We start from the raw sequence: 7,922 nt of genomic DNA on the forward strand, positions 1-7,922 counted from the left end.
TGGTTCAAATCCATTACCAAAAATTGGTGTTTTCACGAGTTCCAACTGAAGTATGGGTGTTTGAAAATCGTTGTTCTTGTAGTTTTCTTTCGTCTTCTATTTCTTTACATCAGTTTACCAATCACCACTGTCACTTGAACTATCACTGCGCATTTAACAAGCTGTACAATCTTGTGATGGTAGCATGCTGCACATAATTTTTGGTGAAACTCTACCAGACTTTCCATCCCTTTGCTGAATCGACTCTTAAGAGACAAAAAGATGTTTCTAGTGCAGAAATGTGTGTTCTTTCCAGTGGTGCTGGAAAGGACAACTTCTGAAGTGACCTGTTTGCAATACTTGCACCTTAAGTTGGCTCACTTTCTGCAGTTTTATATTTGGCATATGATGTAGCTGATTGAGTACAATCCAAAAAAGTCTAAGGCAGGAAGATATACTGATAACAGTCTTGCCCCAGGCGCTGTTAATGTATGTGCCTAATTTTATGTCTTTTGGATTTTTTTCCTTCCAGACACATCTGACTCCAGAGTAGGCCAAAAAATTCTAATGCTTTCCTCTGCAGGTTTCTTGGGGTACTCTGAAGCATTATGCTGGCTCAGAAAGTGTTTTACACACTGCCACACACTGTTTTTCCAACTCAGACAAAAAGTTGTGTACGATCTGAAAACAAGAAGTTCCTGTTCCCCTGCATTAAGAAAGGTTCTAACATTGGGGTTTGCTCACCTTTGCCAAAGAGATGTTTCCAACATAGTGGGTATTACGAACTCAAATTTTGTGTAAGTTCAGTTCTATGGTATATCTTTATCCACAGTAAATTTAAACAAAAATCAGATAGGAAAAATCAGTGGGAAACTTTTGAAAAACGGGATAGAATGACGCCTCTATAGAATTTGTCATCATAAAACGTTCAATGAACATAAATAGCTCGCTTCTTTAATCTACAAATACAGACATTTTACAATACAGTACTGTTAATGTCATCCCTCTGCACGACAGTCAAGGCACAATGATACTAGAGTCTCTACTACTTTTAAATAGCATCAGTCCAATTACTCTTCCGTGGACATAGCCTGTCTCCACTGTGGACAACAATTTCTTTCTGATGCTTACGTACTTAGTTCAGCATCCTGTAGGCGAATATTTTGTAATCGACTGGCAGCACTGGAATGATGCAAAGACTTAGCCAACAAAGACAGCTGTATCTACATCATTCTGGATTTTATGAAGAAATAAGAACAGTCAAGTTTTTCACTGCAATAGTCTGCAGAAGTACATTGGTATACAAATAAAAAAATGGGGCGACTCCAGAAACATCAGGTACAAGGTGTGTTGTGTAATTTTTCTACAACAAAATGTTATCAATGTGGTTTATATGCTGCAAAGCCATTGTGAAAGATTTATACAAATCTGTTATCACCTATGCTATTCTCCAGTCTTATGTAACACTCTGACCTATTTAGTATCAGCCATAATAGTTGTCGGATTTAGCTTCTAGTGTGTAACAAAAGTCTAACATGTCAAAGTTTCATTTCACCATATACACTACTGTTAACTAAAATGTTTATTCTGAAAAACTCCCTACATTGCAGCTAAGACATTCTGCAACATATCCAGGCTTTTCCAAAGAAACTTACTGACTAGCTTGCACTAAACATGTCGCGAGTAGCAAAAGCTTAACTGGCAACGCCACAGTACAACACACAAGAAACTAAAAGTACTGTTATGTCCAATTTGTGAACACACTCACATGAAAGAGTTGCACTGTCAACATGTTCAGGTAATAGATTCAAATTACACTGATGGTATCCATGTCATAGCATTCCAGTACCACATAAAGATGCTCTATGTAATACTGTTGCCTCCCAATCTGCTGTAAAGACAGCTCTGACAACGGAATGTCAGCTGTGTAGATCTCAAATGATGGAATCTGCTGGAAGCTATCTACTGTGAATGGGTATTGAATTAAAGGCCTATAAGAAACTGGCTTTTCTTTTAGTGCATTGCACAACACATGAATTTTGCAAGTTGTGACCAATGTCCAATTCTGCAAGTAGCACATAGGAAAGATCACATATAACCACTGGGAAACATCTGGATTTTACAGATTATCTTATCAGCAGTACTGGAGAACCTTTCAATACCATCTGACTGAACTATCATACCTATTATCAGACAGCCTAACAGGGGCGATACCATAAATGTACTCTTCCACATCCAAATATTTTACTGCATACTGCTTCATGACTAAGAACCATTCAGAAGCGATCTTTTATTTGTCAATGAAAATGAACTACCCGGCATGATATCAAGGTGAATTTCAATTTTCACTTATGAGATTTAAACAAACAAAAGATAAGAACTTAATTTTAAGCATATTTTGCCACTTTTAAATTCAGTGTAGGTACTGTAATGACAATGTCAATATAGAACAAAAACGTAATATATAATGTTATTTCCATCATACCAATTACTTTAATTCTTGGTGTGATTCTATACAAAACAAACAGAAGCAAATTTGTTCATTTGTTTTCATTTAATTGTGTCTAACTAGGTTTTATAAAGGTGATCAACCATACATGAACACTGACTTAACATTGTTTAACTAGGAGTGCCTTCGGAAAATTGAAGAGTGCAGTTACATTGTGTCGATTGTAGTGAGGAAGAAAATGTTCTTCCATGGAAGTGTTGATTACATACTCTCAACACAGCAGCAGAGAGGCAAGCAATGACAACACTGCACACCATGTCATTTTTTCAGGCACGTTCCACCCCTATGTACAGCAGCACAATGGTCGTGTCCATGAGAGGAAACTCCATGGGAAAATGCTGCCCGACTGCATTTGTCATCCTCATTTCAAACCCAGCACCTGACATGATATGTTGTGCCACTGAGCACACAATTATCCCTTCCACTTTGTGTATAACATAATTTGAACAGCCGCAATTACATTTATGACATGTAAAGGTCAGTAAGTGTGCCCTATCTTTGAGGTCTCCCTGCCATCTTCCAACATGATGGCCTAAGACTGAAACAGAAAGTGTTACTTTAGAGGCAGCATGTTTTCCAGATCTCTCACCCATTGCAATCCTCTGGAACTTCATCACTTGCCACGAACTATGACCATCAACTCTGTCGTAGAACTGACGTGACCCAAGCTCAATTCGACAGAGTGCCAAGTTGGGTCACATCCATTGTTGCTGCCTAAGATGGCAGCTCTGAGCACTATTTCACACCCTGTATACTCCTAAAGTATCTAAGAAATTAATCACCAAGTATTGTTCCTGCTACACAGCATACATACAATAAGTAATGTTTCATTATTTGCTACCCTATCTGGTGTCACAGCTTTTAATGACCAATGGTGTACACACTAGCACAGTCAAAGTCTGTTTAATGCAAGCAGAGTCAGTGAAATTTACATACCTAAGTCTACATATTCCGATAAACTCTCAAAGTGAATGTATTATGTTCATTTCCACAACTGTACATATTTTATTTCGTCAACTTATCCAATACACTCTTAAAACTATACATACATACATACACAAATGAACTTTCCACTATCTACTTTCCAGGCACCAGGATTTTAGGAGGTTCTGAAATTGTCATAATGAAAGTGATGTACTTCATTATACCAGATAATTAATCCAATAGAGTTACAGCATCAGTTTATTTCCTTTCTTGTTACCACATGCTATGGTTCTCTACATTTTTCTTACACAGTTTGTTTTTGTTTCCTCAATCTTCATCATGAAAAACTGCAATTTTAAAGTGAAACTTGTAACAAGCACAAATGAAACTGAAAAAACAAAAATCACAACTGTTTTACAAAACACAAAACCACAGCATGTGATAAAAAAAATAAAAAACACTTGTGCTGTTACTTCAGAGACCCATGTCCAGATAAAAGAAGAAAAATTTGTTTTTCCACAAGATGCATCAAATCTAAGAGCAAATTCACTTGACAGTAAGATTATCCTAAGGCACATATTCATCACATGAAACGTCATTTTTCCATTTATTTGGTTATTCTATTATCAGAACATCATTTTAGACTCTCTTTGGTTTCTCTGTCAAGGAATAACGTGAAAAAAGTCAGCATTATGCAACAAACAATTGTGTCTATATATTTTTATTTCAGTCTCATTACATGCAACTTCTTGACACTAATATAAAGCAAAGCTGACACCTTCAAAATAAAAATCACATACTCAAATTCACTAAAAGCTGTAAGCTGCTTATTAACAAGTATGTCCAATGAAATTTGAATAAGTATATGTGCAAGATCTATCAGCTTGTAGGCTAGGCCTACTTTAACAGCCTCATATCAAAGCCAACTTAAAGTACAGAGACCATCACACATGTTGTGGATATTTCACCTCTTCCATCCATTAGCATACAGTATTGCAATTATGCTTCTCTACTTATGGAACTGTCTTCATCAGGCTGCACTGGAACAAACATGGAAACATTTTCGTGTACGCTGTATGTCGCAGTCACAATCAACTTTTCGATTACACATGAAAGACAAAAAGGCCTGGAATTACTTATATACCTCTACAGAAATTGCATTATCACCACACTTAACCGTAATTGATGGCATTTCATAAATAAAAAGACATTCCAAATAAAGCACCTGATGTAGAAGCAATTACTCAGGTATCGGAAACAAATTTTAATTTTTGAACATCTCGATACATTGCTTGCTGCTGAGTGTGCACAAATTCAGAACTGATAATACCAACGAAATGCACCAAAATTCTGTTTTATTAACTTCCAGCGTTTTGTGTGTCAGGATTTTCTTCATCGTTGCTGACTCCCAGGGTTTCTTGTGTCAGGATTTTCTTCATCGTAGCTGACACTTCTGATGGAGGCTTGAATATAACTACAAACAGTCCTGTTAAGTTCCAGAAATTCTTTATATTCCCTCTTAACTCTCAATAAATTTGCATCCATTTCTTCTGCAAGAGATTTAGAAATTTTGTTACGTATCTCAAATTTGCCTACTGATACATGTTACTTTTGAAGTACTAGAGGTTACTCACCAAGCTTATCTGTTAAGGCTTTCAGTCTATTCGTTACCATTTCATCATTACCACCGATGGCGCTCATGACGAACGTGTAAATAACAGAATCGAGAAACAACTTTGAGCTAAAACGGATAAATTAATTAAATTTACAAAAGAACTCCCTAAAAGAAAAACTTTTTATGTGACATTGTAGGCAAAAGAAAAAGAACCCTTCTTATAAACGCAGGTATACAATCGGGACCCACCTTTCAAGTTACAGATATGCGGCACGAAACCACACTACCGAAACACAGATGTACTGAAACGCCTTCCCACTTCGCTATTTCGGAAAACTGTGTTCAATGATCAATCGATAACTTCGCGGTTGTTCACACATGCAGACACACAGCACACACAAATTCAACGGCAAAGACGTTAAGGTTGACTTCCATATATATATGATCTATGAGCGTGATGCAGTTGCCACATTGTAACAGGGCAGTAGTACCTATTGTCATTCTTCTGCTTATGAATTTAAAGTGATAATGTTTCTTTTTCTTTTTAATAAACATGGTCAACAGTCTTGTTGCACACGGATATAGTAATCGATACACAACAGGAAGTGGTACTCAATTCCACCTGTAAGTTACATATACTTTAATATATGTCAAAGGAAATAGTGTTTGGTAAATTCAGATTCTGTAAAAAGACATGTAAAATATTTTCAGTTTTTCTCACTCACGTCCAGAACTTTTAATGGAATGGATTTACGCATTACGAAGGCATTACTGGACTCTGTAACCGGCGCATGTCAACAGGGTTCGCGCGCTGACTGGCAGCAGCACTGTGCGACGCTTTCTCCAGGCTGCAGCGTGCGCTCCATGAGTTAATAATTTGCTTTGACTTTTTTAGTAGTCCTGTTACTGTTTTCCTCATTTACTTACCAAAAATTGGTAATATTCGGTGCACTGGAAATGTTTCATAATGTTTTTCCTACTGTTATGTGAGCTTAAAAAAACTTCAAGTCTAAATAAAGTGTTGAACAGAATTATACGTCATACGTATTCTCGCTGCGGACAAGAACACGATAACGAGATCGCAAGTACAACACACATAACTTGCAACATCATCGAAACGTAGCATCATTTGTAGCTCTCATTTTACAAAAGACAGCTACAGGTTTCCACCAGGAGCTGATGGATGGCTGCTGAAGTATGACGCTATCCCAAGTTCATTCAGTTTTCCAGGCCATTTTCAAGTGAAATTCAGTCGGAAAGACTAGTTGTTCGGAATAAACCATCCGTTTCTGAGGTAAAAACCATGTATTTAACTAGCAACAAGAGTACATCTTGCTGTTAATATATCGTTCTGAATTTGTAGTAGCTCATAATTGTTGCTAAGTGATTCTTTTAATTTTGTTTCAGGAAATGAATAAGATCCAAACGACAATTACGTTGTGTAAAACCAATGGCAATCATGAGAAGTGTGATGCAAGTATTAAGACTGATGTCTCTCATAGAACTGTGACCCTTAGAAAAAAGTGGGACATTTGCAGATGAAACTTGAGTGGCGTGAAAAGAAGGGTGGGAACAATGGCATAATTGATTACAGTGCTGAAAAAAGGAAACTGTGCAAATGACAACCGGGAAAGTATTCTTAGAGAACGTTTTAGTGGTTTCCTTTAGACTTTACAGTTGAAAAACAGTGGTGCAAAGAAGCAATCCAGGTGGTACCCTGAACTAACCAAATAATTTGCCCTCATTCTATATTTCTGTTCTCCTAGGGCATATAGATTTGTACACCCTATGTTTATTTTGCCCCTCTCCAGTATTCTTCGTGGTTTGGTGTCATCAGTAAATTATGAACCTGGTTGTCTACAAAAGATTTTCAACTATCTCAGACATAATACCAGTGACAAACGGTATCTTAAAGTGTGTGCACTTTTGATATAATGTCTATTAGGAAACAGCTTGTGTGGGACAAGAACAAAACAATGTATGCAGGCTGTATTGATCTGGGAAACGTTGTGAATACAGACGCAGAAGAACTGCCTACTGACAGATTGTGTCATATACTGGAAAGTTTAAGTGACCAATTGCATATTGCTTTGTGAATAAACTGTCATAAGATGTAATGTATGTATGTATACATTAAACGGGGCACCTAGAAACGACGGCGAGGCTTCGTCCCACCATAGCCATCAGTGGTTCACAACCCCACAGCAGTCCACCCACCCCACTGCCGCCGCACACCAAACACAGTGTTATTGTGCGGTTCGGCGCCCAGTCATCCTCCCAGGAACGTCTCATACCAGGCAAGTGCAGCCCCAAATGTTTATGTTGTAGAATAATTATGATATACTTGAAAAAAGAGACAGCATTGGTCGTATATTTTTCTATTGCAAAATCGATTTTCTGTTACTGAGTGACCATCTTCAGTGCTATATTGTATAACAAATTGGGATTCACTGTTGTCACTAAGCTTACGGCAATCACATAGACTTGAATTATGGTGAACACGTACATGGAAATTGTGTGTGTGCAGCAATCCCCGACACAGTGCAACTGAGGCAGAATAAGGGGAACCAGCCCGCATTCGCCAAGGTAGATGGATAATCATATTAAAAACCATCCTCAGGCTGGCTGGTACACCGGGCCTCGACACTAATCTGCCGGGTGGATTCCTGCCAGGGACCAGCATACCTTAAGGCTCAGGAAGCAGCACATTAGACTGCGCGGCTAGAGGGGCGGGCTGTCAGATGTAACGAATGAAATTGTGAGAGTTTATATACTGAAACTGTTGTCTTTATGAGGTCAGTGACATGTGATGGTGCTGCTGTCAATATTCAGACACTGAAAAATCTTGAATGCTTACTGAAGATAGAAAATTTTACCCTTTACTTCAAGAATCTT

At 37.8% G+C, this 7,922-nt stretch overlaps 1 long non-coding RNA gene across 1 annotated transcript; it reads right to left on the reverse strand.

Moving 5' to 3' along the window:
• Positions 1–2,553: 2,553 nt before the first annotated feature.
• LOC126187363 (uncharacterized) lies at positions 2,554–5,439 on the reverse strand. The gene is made up of 3 exons (XR_007537715.1): positions 5,277–5,439; positions 5,047–5,153; positions 2,554–4,962 (listed from the first exon to the last, which is right to left on the reverse strand). It is a non-coding gene; the product is annotated as an uncharacterized LOC126187363 (long non-coding RNA).
• Positions 5,440–7,922: the final 2,483 nt, after the last annotated feature.

The sequence above is a fragment of the Schistocerca cancellata genome, chromosome 5 (genome assembly GCF_023864275.1).
Source record: "Schistocerca cancellata isolate TAMUIC-IGC-003103 chromosome 5, iqSchCanc2.1, whole genome shotgun sequence".
Classification (NCBI taxonomy): Eukaryota; Metazoa; Arthropoda; class Insecta; order Orthoptera; family Acrididae; genus Schistocerca; species Schistocerca cancellata.